Raw genomic sequence first — 18,394 nt, 5'->3', positions numbered from 1 at the left:
GTATATACCTGAGTCATCTCCTGTATATAGTATATACCTGTGTCATCTCCTCCTGTATATAGTATATACCTGTGTCATCCCCCCTGTATATAGTATATACCTGTATGTCATCACCTCCTGTATATAGTATATACCTGTATGTCATCTCCTCCTGTATACAGTATATGCCTGTGTGTCCTCTCCCCTGTATATAATATATGCCTGTGTCATCTCCCCTGTATATAGTATACACCTGTGTCCTCTCCCCTGTATATAGTATATACCTATGTCCTTTCCCCTGTATATAGTATATACCTGTGTGTCATCTCCTGTATATAGTATATACCTGTGTGTCATCTCCCTTGTATATAGTATATACCTGTAAGTCATTCCAAAGACATACTGATAGGGATTCCAGATTGTGAGCCCCATCGGGGACAGTGATGATAATGTGTGCAAAACTGTAAAGCGCTGCGGAATATGTTAGCGCTATATAAAAATAAAGATTATTAAGATTATTATTATTATCTCACCTGTATATAGTAAATACCTGTGTGTCCTCTCCCTTGTATATAGTATATACCTGTGTGTCCTGTCCCTGGTATATAGTATATACCTGTGTGTCTTCTCCCCTGTATATAGTATAGACCTGTGGGTCCTCTCCCCTGTATATAGTATATACGTGTGTCATATCCACCTGTATATAGTATATATAAGTGTGTCATCTACCCTGTATATAGTATATACCTGTATGTCATCTCACCTGTATATAGTATATACCTGTATGTCATCTCACCTGTATATAGTATATACCTGTGTTATCTCCTGTATGTAGTATATACCTGTATGTAATCACCCCTGTATATAGTATATACCTGTGTATCATCTCCCCCTACATATAGTATATACCGGTGTGTCCTCTCCCCTGTATACAGTATATACCTGTCATGTCCTGTATATAGTATATACCTGTATGTAATCGCCCCTGTTTATAGTATATACCTGTGTCATCTCCCCGGTATATAGTATATACCTGTGAGTCATCTCCTCTGTATTTAGTATATACCTCTATGTAATCTCCCCTGTATATAGTGTATACCTGTGTGTCATCTCCCCCTGTATATAGTATATACCTGTGTCATCTCTCCTGCATATAGTATATACCTGTGTGTCATCTCCCCTGTATATACCGGTGTGTCATCTCCTCTCTATAGTATATGCCTCTATGTCCTCTCCCCTGTATATATATATATACCTGTGTGTCATCTCCCCCTGCATATAGTATATACCTGTGTCCTCTCACCTGTATATAGTATATACCTGTGTGTCATCTCCCCCTGCATATAGTATATAACTGTGTGTCATCTCCCCTGTATATACACAAAACTCCAAAAATGGGCCAGACAGAAGTATTGGCCCCCTCAGCCTAATACTTGGTTGCACAACCTTTAGCCAAAATAACTGCGACCAACTGCTTCCGGTAACCATCAATGAGTTTCTTACAATGCTCTGCTGGAATTTTAGACCATTCTTCTTTGGCAAACTGCTCCAGGTCCCTGATATTTGAAGGGTGCCTTCTCCAAATTGCCATTTTTAGATCTCTCCACAGGTGTTCTATGGGATTCAGGTCTGGACTCATTGCTGGCCACCTTAGAGGTCTCCAGTGCTTTCTCTCAAACCATTTTCTAGTGCTTTTTGAAGTGTGTTTTGGTTCAGTGTCCTGCTGGGAGACCCAGCTTTCTCACACTGGGCCCTACATTATGCTGCTAAATTTGTTGGCAGTCTTCAGACTTCATAATGCCATGCATATGGTCAAGCAGTCCAGTGCCAGAGGCAGCAAAGCAACCCCAAAACATCAGGAAACCTCCGCCATGTTTGACTGTAGGGACCGTGTTCTTTTCTTTGAATGCCTCTTTTTTTCTCCTGTAAACTATGTTGATGCCTTTGCCCAAAAAGCTCTACTTTTGTCTCATCTGACCAGTGAACATTCTTCCAAAACGTTTTAGGCTTTTTTCAGGTAAGTTTTGGCAAACTCCAGCCTGGCTTTTTTATGTCTCGGGGTATGTCCTCTCCCCTGTATATAGTATATACCTGTGTGTCATCTCCCCCAGTCAGAAAATGGAGTTTAGTCTAGGACGATTTGTCTGCACTACTAACAGCTGTTACAGTACATTACTAAACTAGGGCAGTCCCTATAGGAGAAAAACACAAGAATTATACTGTATTGTCACATACTATCCATTCCTGACACTGGAGTGGCTTATAAACTTACGAAGTACCCGTATATACTCGAGTATAAGCCGACCCGAGTATAAGCCGACCCCCCTAATTTTGCCACAAAAACCTGGGAAAACTTAATGACTCGAGTATAAGCCTAGGGTGGAAAATACAGCAGCTACTGGTAAATGTCAAAAATAAAAATAGATACCAATAAAAGTAAAATTAATTGAGACATCAGTAGGTTAAGTGTTTTTGAATATACATATTGAATCAGGAGCCCCATATAATGCTACATAAAGTTTGATGGGCCCCATTAGATGCTCCATATTAAAATATGCCCCATATAATGCTGCACAAATGTTGATTATGACCCCATAAGATGCTCCATACAGACATTTGCCCCGTATAATGCTCCACAAATGTGGATTATGGTCCCATAAGATGCTCCATACAGATATTTGTCCCATAAAATGCTGCACATGACCCCATAAGATGCTCCATACAGATAACTGCCCCATATAATGCTGCACATGGCCCCATAAGATGCTCCATACAGATATTTGCCCCATAAAATGCTGCACATGACCCCATAAGATGCTCCATACAGATAACTGCCTCATATAATGCTGCACATGGTCCCATAAGATGATCCATACAGATATTTGCCCCATATAATGCTGCACATGGCCACATAAGATGCTCCATACAGATATTTGCCCCATATGCTGTTGCTGCGATTAAAGGGACGGTGTCACCTGAATTTGGAGGGAACAATCTTCAGCCATAGGGGCGGGGTTTTCGGGTGTTTGATTCACCCTTTCCTTACCCGCTGGCTGCATGCTGGCTGCAATATTGGATTGAAGTTCATTCTCTGTCCTCCGTAGTACATGCCTGCACAAGGCAATCTTGCCTTGCGCAGGCGTGTACTATGGAGGACAGAGAATGAACTTCAATCCAATATTCCAGCCAGCATGCAGCCAGCGGGTAAGGAAAGGGTGAATCAAACACCAGAAAACCCCGCCCCTATGGCTGAAGATTGTTCCCTCCAAATTCAGGTGACAGACTCCCTTTAAAAAAAATAAAAAAATTACATACTCACCTCTCAGGCCCCCGGCACTTGCTATACTAACCTTTCCCGTTCCACCGCTGACCGCCGCTGTCATCCCATCCTCTGCGCCGACGTTCAGGAAGAGGGCGGCGCGCACTAATCGCGTCACCGCGCCCTCTGACCTGAGCGTCACTGAGGAAGACATAGCGGCGCCGACGGTGGAACTAGGAGCAGGTGAATATCGAGCACTGCCCCCGTCATACTCACCTGTTCCTGGCGCCCTCGCTGCACGTCTCTTCCCCGGCACCGCATTTTCTTCCTGTAGTGAGCGGCCACTGTTACCGCTCATTACAGTAATGAATATGCAGCTCCAGCTCTATGGGAGGTGGAGCCGCATATTCATTACTGAAATGAGCAGTACCATGTGACCGCTCACTACAGGAAGAAGCTGCAGCGCTGGAAGCAGGGACTGCACCGCGCCAGGAGCAGGTGATTAGACAGCCTCCGCTCCCCCTCCCCTGCCGACCCCTGGGTATGACTCAAGTATAAGCCGAGAGGAGGACCTTCAGCCCAAAAAAGTGGGCTGAAAATCTCGGCTTATACTCGAGTATATACGATATATAGTTTGAGGTCTGGGATCTGCCAATATGTGGCTGGTTTTCTGACTGTTTCGGATAACACGATACATGATTTTAGTTTTTTTGTCTAGTCTCGCTTGAATATAGGTCAATATTAAATAGTCTGCTGATGATTCGCCTTTAGTGAGGATGATGAAACCAGTAGAAATGAGAGGCTTGGAGAGTGAGTGTGTATACGTCACCTGAACTGTGGGATACATGTTTTTTTCTATTAGACACCTACTAATTAACCTTCAGGGGGTAAATTATGGGTATAGTTTTACATATGGAATTAATAAAGTTTAGTTGTATCCTTTTGTCAGCAAACATGAGGAATGACAAGAGACAACGCATTTAAGAAGATTCAATTTTTATTAAAACTATTCCAACATTATGAACAAAAAAAAGGCTTCTCCCCTATGTGACATCTCTGATGTTTATTAACAGTTGATTTCCAAGTAAAATATTTTACACATTAAGAAAATGAAAGAGGCTTCTCCCCTGTGTGACTGCGCTGATGTCTAACAAGAAGCGCTTTTCGGGTAAAACATTTCCCACATTCTGAACAGGAAAAAGGCTTCTCCCCTGTGTGAGTTCTATGATGATTAACCAAATCTGATTTCTGGATAAAACATTTCCCACATTCTGAACAGGAAAAAGGCTTCTCCCCTGTGTGAGTTCTATGATGATTAACCAAATCTGATTTCTGGATAAAACATTTCCCACATTCTGAACAGGAAAAAGGCTTTTCCCTGTGTGAGTTCTTTGGTGTCTAACAAAATGTGATTTACGTGCAAAACATTTCCCACATTCTGAACATGAAAATGGCTTCTCCCCTGTGTGAGTTCTCTGGTGATGAACAAGATTCACTTGCTGGTTAAAACATTTCCCACATTCTGAACAGGAAAAAGGCTTCTCTCCTGTGTGAGCTCTCTGATGGATAACAAAATTTGATCTATTTGTAAAACATTTCCCACATTCTGAACAGGAAAAAGGCTTCTTCCCTGTGTGGGTTATTTGATGGCGATCAAGATCTATTTTCCATTTAAAACATTTCCCACATTCTGAACAGGAAAAAGGCTTCTCTCCTGTGTGAGATCTCTGGTGGTTAACAAAATTTGATCTATGTGCAAAACATTTCCCACATTCTGAACATGAAAAAAGCTTCTCGCCTGTGTGGGTTCTTTGGTGATCTAAAAGATGCCCTTTGTAGGTAAAACATTTCTCACATTCTGAACATGAAAAAGGCTTCTGTCCTGTGTGAGTTATTTGGTGTCTAACAAGATTCTCTTTGCGGGAAAAACATTTCCCACATTCTGAACAGGAAAAAGGCTTCTCTCCCGTGTGAGTTCTATGGTGATTAACCAAGTCTGATTTCTGGATAAAACATTTCCCACATTCTGAACAGGAAAAAGGCTTCTCTCCTGTGTGAGTTCTTTGGTGTGTAACAAAATGTGATTTTTGCTTTTTAATGCCTCTTTTGTGACTTTGATTTTCCTTAGTAGTCAGTAATGAATCAGAAGATGGGACCTGTTTCATAGGAGCAGATGATAGATCTTTGCTGTGAATGGATGATGGTATATCTGGAGTAATGGCATTCACTTCAGTTGTATCTTGTAGGATCTCAAGATCATCAGATTTAAAAATTGAAGATGTCAACTGTCCCTCTGATCTCCTGGTACAGTCATCTGCTAAGATAAAACAATTATTAATTTTTAATGATATATCCGTGAGTTTTATATTTTTGAACATTTCTATTTAAACTGTCCATAAAATGGCAAGCTATGTAAAAAACTTTAATTACACTGTGTAACAATTTTTTTCCTTGGTAGAAAAGGTGTTTTCCTAACCCATTTTGCCTAAAACAAATAGAAAATAGTTCTTTTTCCACTAAAACTTTGCTTCTGTGATCGGAACAATAAAATTTTGAAACGTGTCTGTTTTCGGTAAAAATCTCGATTTGTATTCATTACCAAGTAGTCTTTTAGAATATTCTTGAACTGCTAGAATTGTGCAGAAGTTTCTACAATTTTCCAGAATTATCTAGAAGTTTCAAGAAACTTTTTGAACTTTCTAGAACATTCTTTGACTATGCAATAGTAGTCACACAAGTATAAAAGCACAGAAAACACGAACCTACATTACGGTTTATGCTATTGCTGAGTAAGAGAATAACGATATCGTAGTTAAGGAGCTATTATTTTTTTTGATGGCATCAAGAGGTTGTTTGTGCCCAGCAGATGCATTTTGCTACATGTGTGGACAATTTATAGACAAGAGAGAGAAAATATTCCATGAACATAGTAATATAATTATTAAGGTTGAAGGAAGACTTTAAGTCCATCTAGTCCAACCCATAGCCTGACCTAACATGCCCTAACATGTCGCTCCAGAGGAAGGGAAAAAAAACCTGTGTGGTAAAGAGTAAGCTCCACACTGGGGAAAAATTTCCTTCCTACTCCAAAACGGCAATCAGACTAGTTCCCTGGATCAACGTCCTAACAAAGAATCTAATATATATACCCTATAACATTATAATTTTCAAGAAAGGCATCCAATCCCCTCTTAAATGTTAGTAATGAATTACTCATTACAACATCATACGGCAGAGAGTTCCATAGTCTCACTGATCTTACAGTAAAGAATCCGCGTCTGTTATTATGCTTAAACCTTCTTTCCTCCAGACGTAGAGGATGCCCCCTTGTCCTTGTCTCAGGTCTATGATTAAAAAGATCATCAGAAAGGTCTTTGTACTGTCCCCTCATATATTTATACATTAACATAAGATCACCCTTTAGCCTTCATTTTTCCAAACTAAATAGCCCCAAGTGTACCCACAGAGGTTAAGCTTACTGGCCTATAATTTCCGAGTTCATTTTTTGTCCCTTTTTGAATATTGGCACCACATTTTTTATACCCCAGTCCTGTGGTACAGACCCTGTTATTATGGAGTCTTTGAAGATAAAAATAATGGTCTCTCAATGACTGTACTTAGTTCCTGCAGTACTCGGGGGTGTATCCCATCCGGGCCCGGAGATTTGTCAATTTTAATGGGGAATTTTTATCACTAGTCATTTTGTCTGCCATGGGATTTTCTTGTGTAAATACTGATGAAAAAAAGTCATTTAGCATATTGGCTTTTTCCTCATCCACCATTTCACCCAGACTATTTTTAAGGGGGCCAACACTATCATATTTTAGTTTCTTACTATTTACGTAGTTAAAGAATATTTTGGGATTATTTTTACTCTCTCTGGCAATGAGTCTCTCTGTCTCAATCTTTGCTGCCTTGATTTGCTTTTTACAGAATTGATTTAATTTTTTTGTATTTATTTAATGCCTCATCACTACCTACTTCCTTTAATTCTCTAAATGCTTTCTTTATGTCACTTATTGCGCCCCTTACAGCTCTATTTAGCCATATTGGTTTCCTCCTATTTCTAGTATGTTTATTCCCATACGGTACAGTTATATATCCTGGATAGGATCTGTGCACAGTATATACAGTTATATGAAAAAGTTTGGGCACCCCTATTAATCTTAAGCTTAATGTTTTATAAAAATTGTTTTTTTTTGCAACAGCTATTTCAGTTTCATATGTCTAAAAACTGTTGGACACAGTAATGTTTCTGCCTTAAAATGAGGTTTATTGTACTAACAGAAAATGTGCAATCTGTATTCAAACAAAATTTGACCCGTGCATAAGTATGGGCACCCTTATCATTTTCTTGTTTTAAATACTCCTACCTACTTTTTACTGACTTACTAAAGCACTTTTTTGGTTTTCTAACCTTATTGAGCTTTGAACTTCATAGCCAGGTGTATGCAATCATGAGAAAAGCTACTTAAAGTGGCCACTTGCAAGTTGTTCTCCTGTTTGAATCTCCTCTGAAGAGTGGCATCATGGCCTCCTCAAAACAACTGTCTAATGATCTGAAAACAAAGATTATTCAACATAGTTGTTCAGGAGAAGGATACAAAAAGCTGTCTCAGAGATTTAACCTGTCAATTTCCACTGTGAGGAACATAGTAAGGAAATGGAAGAACACAGGTACAGTTCCTTGTTAAGGCCAAAAGTGGCAGGCCAAGAAAAACATCAGAAAGGCAGAGAAGAATGGTGAGAACAGTCAAGGACAATCCTCAGACCACCTCCAGAGAGCTGCAGCATCAACTTGCTGCAGATGGTGTCACTGTGCATCGGTCAACTATACAACGCACTTTGCACAAGGAGAAGCTGTATGGGAGAGTGATGAGAAAGAAGCAGTTTCTGCAAGCACGCCACAAACAGAGTCGGCTGAGGTACGCAAAAGCACATTTGGAGGAGCCAATTTCTTTTTGGAACAAGGTCCTGTGGACTGATGAAACCAAGATTGAATTGTTTGGTCATACAAAAAGGCGTTATGCATGGTGGCCAAAAACACAGCATTCCAAGAAAAACACTTGCTACCCACAGTAAAATTTGGTGGAGGTTCCATCATGCTTTGGGGCTGTGTGGCCAATGCCGGCACCGGGAATCTTGTTAAAGTTGAGGGACGCATGGATTCCTCTCAGTATCATCAGATTCTTGACAATAATGTTCATGAATCAGTGACAAAGTTGAAGTTACGCAGGGGATGGATCTTTCAGCAAGACAATGATCCAAAACAACGCTCCAAATCTACTCAGGCATTCATGCAGAAGAACAATTACACTGTTCTGGAATGGCCATCCCAGTCCCCAGACCTGAATATCATTGAACATCTGTGGGATCATTTGAAGAGGGCTGTCCATGCTCGGCGACCATCAAACTTAACTGAACTGGAATTGTTTTGTAAAGAGGAATGGTCAAAAATACCTTCATCCAGGAACTCATTAAAAGCTACAGGAAGCGACTAGAGGCTGTTATTTTTGCAAAAGGAGGATCTACTAAATATTAATGTCACTTTTCTGGTGGGGTGCCCATACTTATGCACCTGTCAAATTTTGTTTGAATGTAGATTGCACATTTTCTGTTAGTACAATAAACCTCATTTCAAGGCAGAAACATTACTGTGTCCAACAGTTATTAGATATATGAAACTGAAATAGCTGTTGCAAAAAAAAAACTATTTTTATAAAACATTAAGCTTAAGATTAATAGGGGTGCCCAGACTTTTTCATATAACTGTATATACTGTGCACAGATCCTATCCAGGATGCTAATAAACGTCTCCCATTTTCTTTGTGTATTTTTATGTCTCAGGATATCGTCCCAGTTAATTGCACTAAGATCATCTCTCATCCGTTGGAAATTTGCCCTCCTGTTGTGAATTCCACTCTTGGGCTCCCTCCGGTGGTTGTAAGTGGCACTTTTGTGAGTTCTGCTCAGGTCCTTGCTTGCTCTTTTCTGTCCACAGGTTGTGGACTTATCCGTTCTGTGCTTTCTATGTTTGTCCAGCTTGTCAGTATGAATTATTTCAGTTAAGCTGGAAGCTCTGGGAAGCAGATTTACCCTCCACACCTTTAGTCAGGTGTGGAGATTTTTGTAAACTCTGTGTGGATATTTTGTAGTGTTTTATACTGACCGCACAGTATTCCATCCTGTCCTATCTATCTAGCTAGACTGGCCTCCTGTGCTCATCCTGGTTTCATTCTGTGTATGTCTTTTCCCTCTCCACTCACAGTCATTACATGTGGGGGGCTATCTATCCTTTGGGGATTTTCTCTGAGGCAAGATAGTTTTCCTGTTTCTATCTTTAGGGGTAGTTAGTTCTCAGGCTGTGACGAGGTTGCCTAGGGAGTGTCAGGAGCATCCCACGGCTACTTCTAGTGTTGTGTTAACCTTAGGGACTGCGGTCAGTACAGGTACCACTTCCTTCAGAGCTCGTCACATGTTGCTCCTAAACCACCAGATCATAACAGTACAAGTGGCCAAAAATGAATTAAATGCATCTCAATAGAAGGAAAACATTCTGAGCCATTTTTTTTTTCTGTGCTCTATTTTGTCTTTTTTTTCCTCTTGATCTCTGGGTGGTTCAGGATTTATGCTATGGCATGGATGTTCAGGGTTTGTTTTCTCGTGTGGATCAACTTGCTGCAAGAGTACAGAGTATCCAAGATTATGTTGTCCAGACTCTGGCTTTGTAGCCTAAAATTCCTACTCTTGATTTGTTTTTTGGGGACAGATCCAAGTTTTTGAACTTTAAAAATAACTGCAAATTGTTTTTTGCTTTGAAACCCCGTTCTTCTGGTGATCCCTTTCAGCAAGTTAAAATCATCATATCCTTGCTGCGTGGTGACCCTCAGGACTGGGCATTCTCCCTTGAATCAGGGGATCCGGCATTGCTGAATGTAGACGCATTTTTTCAAGCGCTCGGATTATTGTATGACGAACCTAATTCTGTGGATCATGCAGAAAAAACCTTGTTGGCCCTATGTCAAGGTCAGGAAGCGGCAGAATTATACTGCCAGAAATTTAGGAAATGGTCTGTGCTCACTAAATGGAATGAGGATGCTCTGGCTGCTATTTTCAGAAAAGGTCTTTCTGAAGCCCTTAAAGATGTTATGGTGGGCTTCCCTACGCCTACTGGTTTGAGCGAATCTATGTCTCTAGCCATTCAGATTGATCGGCGTCTGCGCGAGCGCAAAGCTATACACCATATGGCAGTGTCCTCTGAGCAGAGTCCTGAACCTATGCAATGTGATAGGATTTTGACTAGAACAGAACAGCAGGAATTCAGACGTCAGAATAGGCTGTGTTTTTACTGTGGTGATTCTGCTCATGTTATTTCTGATTGCCCTAAACGTACTAGGAGGGTCGCTAGGTCTGTTACCATTAGTACTGTACAGCCTAAATTTCTTTTATCTGTGACCCTGATTTGCTCATTGTCGTCCTTTTCTGTCATGGCATTTGTGGATTCAGGCGCTGCCCTGAACTTAATGGACTTAGAATTCGCCAGGCGCTGTGGTTTTTCCTTGCATCCTTTGCAGAGCCCTATTCCTTTGAGGGGCATTGATGCTACACCATTGGCCAAGGATAAACCTCAGTACTAGACGCAGATGACCATGTACATGGCTCCTGCACATCAGGAAAATTGCCGTTTTCTGGTGTTGCATAACCTGCATGATGTTGTTGTACTGGGTTTTCCATGGTTACAGGAACATAATCCGGTGCTGGATTGGAAAACTATGTCTGTGACTAGTTGGGGTTGTCGAGGAGTACATAGTGACGTTCCTTTGATGTCAATTTCCTCTTCCCCCTCTTCTGAGGTCCCTGAGTTTTTGTCGGATTTCCAGGATGTATTTGATGAGCCCAAGTCCAGTTCCCTTCCTCCACATAGGGACTGTGATTGTGCTATTAACTTGATTCCTGGTTGTAAGTTCCCTAAGGGCCGACTTTTCAATCTGTCTGTGCCAGAGCATGCCGCCATGCAGAGCTATGTTAAGGAATCTTTGGAGAAGGGGCATATTCGGCCGTCTTCGTCACCATTGGGAGCGGGTTTCTTTTTTGTTGCTAAGAAGGATGGCTCCTTGAGACCCTGTATAGATTATCGTCTTCTTAATAAGATCACGGTCAAATTCCAATACCCCTTGCCTTTGCTTACTGATTTGTTTGCTCAGATTAAGGGGGCTAGTTGGTTTACTAAGATTGACCTCTGAGGGGCATATAATCTTGTTCGTATTAAACAGGGTGACGAATGGAAAACTGCATTTAATACGCCCGAAGGCCATTTTGAATACCTTGTGATGCCATTCGGGCTCTCTAATGCTCCATCTGTGTTCCAACCCTTCATGCATGATATTTTCCGCAATTATCTTGATAAATTCATTATCGTATATTTGGATGATATTTTGATTTTTTCCGATGATTGGGAGTCTCATGTGAAGCAGGTCAGGATGGTGTTCCAGATCCTTCGTGATAATGCTTTATTTGTGAAGGGGTCTAAGTGCCTATTCAGAGTTCAGAAGGTCTCTTTTTTGGGTTTTATTTTTTCTCCCTCGTCTAATGGAAATGGATCCTGTTAAGGTCCAAGCTATTCATGACTGGATTCAACCCACATCTGTGAAGAGACTTCAAAAATTTTTGGGCTTTGCTAATTTCTATCGCCGTTTCATTGCCAACTTTTCCAGTGTGGTTAAGCCCCTTACTGATTTGACGAAGAAAGGCGCTGATGTGACGAATTGGTCCTCTGCGGCTGTTGAGGCCTTTCGGGAGCTTAAGCGCCGATTTACTTCTGCCCCTGTGTTGCGTCAGCCAGATGTTTCTCTTCCTTTTCAGGTTGAGTTTGACGTTTCTGAGATTGGGGCAGGGGCCGTTTTGTCTCAGAGGGATTTTGATGGTTCTTTGATGAAACCGTGTGCTTTTTTTTCCAGAAAGTTTTTGCCTGCGGAACGCAATTATGATGTCGGCAATCGGGAGTTGTTGGCTATGAAGTGGGCGTTTGAGGAGTGGCGACATTGGCTTGAGGGAGCTAAGCACCGCGTTGTGGTCTTGACTGATCATAAGAATCTGATTTACCTCGAGTCGGCCAAGCGGATGAATCCTAGACAGGCTCGATGGTCCCTGTTTTTCTCCCGTTTTGATTTTGTGGTCTTGTATCTTCCGAGATCTAAGAATGTTAAGGCTGATGCCCTCTCTAGGAGTTTTTCGCCTGATTCTCCTGAGTCCTTGAGCCGGCTGGCATTCTTAAGGAAGGGGTGATTCTTTCTGCCATCTCCCCTGATTTGCGGCAGGTGCTTCGGGAATTTCAGGCTGATAGGCCTGACCGCTGTCCAGTGGAGAAGCTGTTTGTTCCTGATGGTGGACAAGTAAGGTGATTTCTGAGGTCCATTGTTCAGTGTTGGCTGATCATCCTGGGATTTTTGGTACCAGAGATTTGGTTGCTAGGTCCTTTTGGTGGCCTTCCTTGTCGCGCGATGTGCGTGCTTTTGTGCAGTCCTGTGGGACTTGCGCCCGGGCCAAGCCTTGCTGTTCCCGCGCTAGTGGGTTGCTTTTGCCTTTGCCGGTCCCTGAGAGGCCCTGGACGCATATTTCCATGGATTTTATTTCGGATCTTCCGGTTTCCCAGAAGATGTCTGTTATCTGGGTTGTTTGTGACCGGTTCTCTAAAATGGTCCATCTGGTACCTTTGCCTAAGTTGCCTTCCTCCTCAGATTTGGTTCCATTGTTTTTTCAGCATGTGGTTCGTTTGCATGGCATTCCGGAGAATATTGTGTCTGACAGAGGTTCTCAGTTTGTCTCTATGTTTTGGCGGGCCTTTTGTGCTAGGATGGGCATTGATTTGTCTTTTTCTTCGGCGTTTCATCCTCAGACTAATGGCCAAACTGAGCGAACTAATCAGACCTTGGAGACTTATTTGAGATGCTTTGTGTCTGCTGATCAGGATGATTGGGTGGCTTTCTTGCCATTGGCTGAGTTTGCCCTTAATAATAGGGCTAGTTCGGCTACTTTGGTTTCACCTTTCTTTTGTAATTTTCGTTTTCATCCTCGTTTTTCTTCTGGGCAGGTTGAGCCTTCTGATTGTCCTGGTGTGGATTCTGTGGTGGACAGGCTGCAGCAGATTTGGACTCATGTGGTGGACAATTTGACGTTGTCTCAGGAAAGGGCTCAACGTTTTGCTAACCGCCGTCGGTGTGTTGGTCCCCGGTTTTGTGTGGGGGATTTGGTTTGGTTGTCTTCTCGTCATGTTCCTATGAAGGTTTCTTCCCCTAAGTTTAAGCCTCGGTTTATTGGTCCTTATAAGATTTCTGAAATTATCAATCCGGTGTCTTTTCGTTTGGCTCTTGCAGCCTCTTTTGCCATTCATAATGTTTTCCATAGATCTTTGTTGCGGAGATATGTGGTGCCCGTTGTTCCCTCGGTTGATCCTCCTGCCCCGGTGTTGGTTGAGGGAGAGTTGGAATATGAGGTTGAGAAAATTTTGGATTCTCGTTTTTCGAGGCGGAGGCTTCAGTATCTTGTCAAGTGGAAGGGTTATGGCCAGGAGGATAATTCTTGGGTTGTTGCTTCCGATGTCCATGCCACCGATTTGGTTCGTGCTTTTCACTTGGCTCGGCCTGATCGGCCTGGGGCTCTGGTGAGGGTTCGGTGACCCCTCCTCAAGGGGGGGTACTGTTGTGAATTCCGCTCTTGGGCTCCCTCCGATGGTTGTAAGTGGCACTTTTGTGAGTTCTGCTCTTGGGCTCCCTCCGGTGGTTTTAAGTGGAATGGCTGCTCCTTGGATTTAGCAGTCAGCAGCTGCTTCCACTGATTGTCTATTCTGCTCGGCTATTTAGCCTGGCTCTTTCCTTCCGCTTGTGCCACTTGTCAATGGTTCCTGGTTGGATTCACATCTCTTTGGATTTCCCTGTTATCCTGACCAGTTCAGCAAAGCTAAGTCCTTGCTTGCTCTTTTCTGTCCACAGGTTGTGGACTTATCCGTTCTGTGCTTTCTATGTTTGTCCAGCTTGTCAGTATGAATTATTTCAGTTAAGCTGGAAGCTCTGGGATGCAGATTTACCCTCCACACCTTTAGTCAGGTGTGGAGATTTTTGTAAACTCTGTGTGGATATTTTGTAGTGTTTTATACTGACCGCACAGTATTCCATCCTGTCCTATCTATCTAGCTACACTGGCCTCCTGTGCTCATCCTGGTTTCATTCTGTGTATGTCTTTTCCCTCTCCACTCACAGTCATTACTTGTGGGGGGCTATCTATCCTTTGGGGATTTTCTCTGAGGCAAGATAGTTTTCCTGTTTCTATCTTTAGGGGTAGTCAGTTCTCAGGCTGTGACGAGGTGCCTAGGGAGTGTCAGGAGCATCCCACGGCTACTTCTAGTGTTGTGTTAAGCTTAGGGACTGCGGTCAGTACAGGTACCACTTCCTTCAGAGCTCATCCCATGTTGCTCCTAAACCACCAGATCATAACACCCTTCTGACGTTTAGTGTCCTTGTAAACCCTCTACTTCACATCTTATTAAAGGATACATGAAAACTTATTATTTTTAGTGTTGAGCATTTCGATACCGCAAGTATCGGGTATCAGACGATATTTGTGGTATCGGAATTCCGATACCGAGTTCTGATACTTTCAGTATATCGGATACCTGAATCGAAAGTTCCCATAATTCAAACAGCCAGAATTCAGCCAATGAGGAATGATTAGAAGTGTGGGCACATCCTGTTCTGCATGGTAGGCATGAAACTACTGACATGGCTGTGATTGGCTGCTGAAATGATGTCATGATGCACTATAAAAGTCGCCGCCGCCATTTTGGGCTCACTCTGCTGTGAATTCAGTTAGGGACAGGACGGAGTGTTCTGACTGAGGGCCAGTTTAGAGATAGCGATTTGCTTCATTGGGCTTTACCAAGGCTAATTTAGCAACCGCTGTGTGAGAACCTTGCTTTTGCCTTGCAGCGCTGTTCACAGCTGTCTGCAAGGTATCTGTGTGTGTGAGTGCATCTCACTCTGTAGTCTGTCCGCAGCCACCGCTGGTTGTAGTCAGCTCAGGGTGCGTCACTGCCTCATACTGTTCAATGCTTTGTCCTTTTGTTGCAATTAGTGCAGCCTGCCGCACATTTTTTCAAATTTATCTTATTAGCGTCTTTCCATCCGTATCCTGCTAGATTGTGGAAAAACCAGGGCTGTGGAGTTGGAGTCGTGGAGTCGGAGTTAGTTTTCGTCGCAGTCGGTAGAAATGTACCGACACCGACTCCAGCTTTAAAAAAAATGTATTCATATTTCATAATTGAACTTTCATATGAATTTTATAAATGTTACTCAAATATATATGTTCCATCAAACTATGAACAACAGTAATAAGCAGTTCTGCTGGAGATAGAGACATTTCTTAAGGTACCGTCACACTAGACGATATCGCTAGCGATCCGTGACGTTGCAGCGTCCTCGCTAGCGATATTGTCCAGTGTGACAGGCAGCAGCGATCAGGCCCCTGCTGTGCTGTCGCTGGTCGGGGATCAAAGTCCAGAACTTTATTTGGTCGCTGGACTCCCGCAGACATCGCTGAATCGGCGTGTGTGACACCGATTCAGCGATGTCTTCACTGGTAACCAGGGTAAACATCGGGTAACTAAGCGCAGGGCCGCGCTTAGTAACCCGATGTTTACCCTGGTTACCATCCTAAAAGTAAAAAAAAACAAACACTACATACTTACCTACCGCTGTCTGTCCTCCAGCGCTGTGCTCTGCACTCCTCCTGTACTGGCTGTGAGCGTCGGTCAGCCGGAAAGCAGAGCGGTGACATCACCGCTCTGCTTTCCGGCCGCTGTGCTCACACAGACAGTACAGGAGGAGTGCAGAGCACAGCGCTGGAGGACAGACAGCGGTAGGTAAGTATGTACTGTTTGTTTTTTTTTACTTTTAGGATGGTAACCAGGGTAAACATCGGGTTACTAAGCGCGGCCCTGCGCTTAGTTACCCGATGTTTACCCTGGTTACCGGCATAGTTGGTCGCTGGAGAGCGGTCTGTGTGACAGCTCTCCAGCGACCAAACAGCGACGCTGCAGCGATCCAGATCGTTGTCGGTATCGCTGCAGCGTCGCTAAGTGTGACGGTACCTTTACTTCTTGTGTGTCACTGCTCTCCACTACCCTTTTCTAATCTTATACTTGGTTAACCTCATGCTGCCCCAACCCCCCTACTTACAATGTATGAAACTGAAAGTGAAAATGTGTTGCAAATTCTTAGTAGTAAAGCTCCTCCTCTAGACTAGATGTTTGGTGTGCGTCTTCCAAGCATCTCACAGCTGCTACTCAGAAGAGGAAGACTGTAAGAAGTATTATCCTTTCAACAAACTTTGCATCACTTAACTGTGAGTACATGAGGAATAACAGTATTACTGACCACTATATCAGTTGTACGACCTGGCAATAATTTTGTACAATTGTTTTTAGGAAAAACAATTGTCATTTGGATTGTGAATGCAGAATTAAAAACCTGAGAATGTCAAAGAAGTGTCACATTAAATCAGCTGTATTTGAACATTTCACCATCACTCAAGATAGAAAACAATATGTCTGCCAGTGTATGACAAATGATCCAGATGAAAACAAATGCTGTGAAGCCAAGGTCAGTGCATATTCAGGCAAAGACAAAAATGCTCCTACCAGAGCTTCTAATCTAAAGAGACATTTACAGCGCTTTCATCCAGAAGTACTGAAAGCAGTGAATGAGAAAGACTGCATCCAAACCAATGAACCAGCCAAACAAAGGAGCAGAGAACTTTGCAGCCATCAGTTGCAAAATATTTTGTCAGTGACAAAGTTACTGTGACAATGACAGTAGATACATTTAAAAAACAGATCATAGAGCTTGTTGTAAAGGATAGTGTGCCTATTTCATTATTTTCACGACCAGCTTTTATGTGTCTGAATGGGGAAATGGCCCGCAAGCTTGGTGTTTCTCTGGAGAGAGAGAGTATTAGAAAATTAGTAATCGAAGAAGCTTTTAAACAAAAGGAAGAACTTAAAAAAACTCTCAAGGGACGCTTTGTGTTTCTTAAAATGGATGCCTGCACATGTCACAGAGTGAACTATTTTGCCATCAATGTCCTATTTGTTTGTGACAAAAATGAAATAGTTACCAAGACATTGGCAGAAAAAGACACCAAAGGTCATAACACCAGTGAGTTTCCCCAGGTCTTGGTGGAAAAGGTTCTGCAAGACTATGAACTTAAAAAAGAGCAAGTTCTTTCTGTCGTAACTGACAATGCTTCAAATATGATAAGTACTATTAAGCTAATAAATGAGAGTAATGATGGTGACCAGCAGATAGAAGAACATTCTGGATCCACAGACACAGAAATGTTTGAAATAGAGGAACACAGTATTGTAACTGAGGAGCAAACTGAAGTTGCTTCAGATGAACAGCAACATGATCGTTTAGATGATCTTGTTGAAACTGTGTCAATACGTTCTTTCATTCATCACATGCGCTGTGTTGTGCGTACGCTACAGCTGGCTATAAGAGACAATCTGCAAGAAGGACATGCTGCTGCACTGATTGGCAAGGTGAGAAAATTGGCTACTGTTGCCAGAAGCCCTAAAGTTGACTCAATTTTGAAGAGATGTGCTGGAAAAGGGGCAATTATTGATCAAGCCACACGATGGGGCAGTGCTTACTTAATGATTCGGCGCTTGGTTGAACTGAAAACCTTTCTTGTAGACATGGCTAACCCTCAACTGACGCAACCATGGCTAACCCTCACAACCTGTCTCCTCCATACATCTGTGACATGGTCTCCCGGTACCTACCTACACGCGACCTCCGATCCTCCCAAGACCTCCTTCTTTACTCCCCTCTCATCTCTTCTTCCCATAACCGCATCCAAGACTTCTCCCGTGCTTCCCCCATACTCTGGAACTCTCTACCCCAACACATCAGACTTGCGCCTACCATAGAAACCTTCAAAAAGAACCTGAAGACTCATCTCTTCCGACAAGCCTACAGCCTGCAGTGATCCTCAACCTACTGAACAGCCGCACAGCCAGCTCTTCCCTCTCCTAGTGTATCCTCACCCACCCCCTGCAGACTGTGAGCCCTCGCGGGCAGGGTCCTCCCTCCTTATGTACTC

At 42.7% G+C, this 18,394-nt stretch overlaps 1 pseudogene; it reads right to left on the bottom strand.

Annotated features, from left to right (window-relative positions):
• Nucleotides 1-18,394, bottom strand: part of LOC138666338 (zinc finger protein 585A-like) — a 150,653-nt pseudogene that overhangs the window by 106,959 nt on the left and 25,300 nt on the right.

The sequence above is a fragment of the Ranitomeya imitator genome, chromosome 2, assembly GCF_032444005.1.
Source record: "Ranitomeya imitator isolate aRanImi1 chromosome 2, aRanImi1.pri, whole genome shotgun sequence".
Classification (NCBI taxonomy): Eukaryota; Metazoa; Chordata; class Amphibia; order Anura; family Dendrobatidae; genus Ranitomeya; species Ranitomeya imitator.
This window is presented reverse-complemented; position numbering and strand designations above follow the sequence as displayed.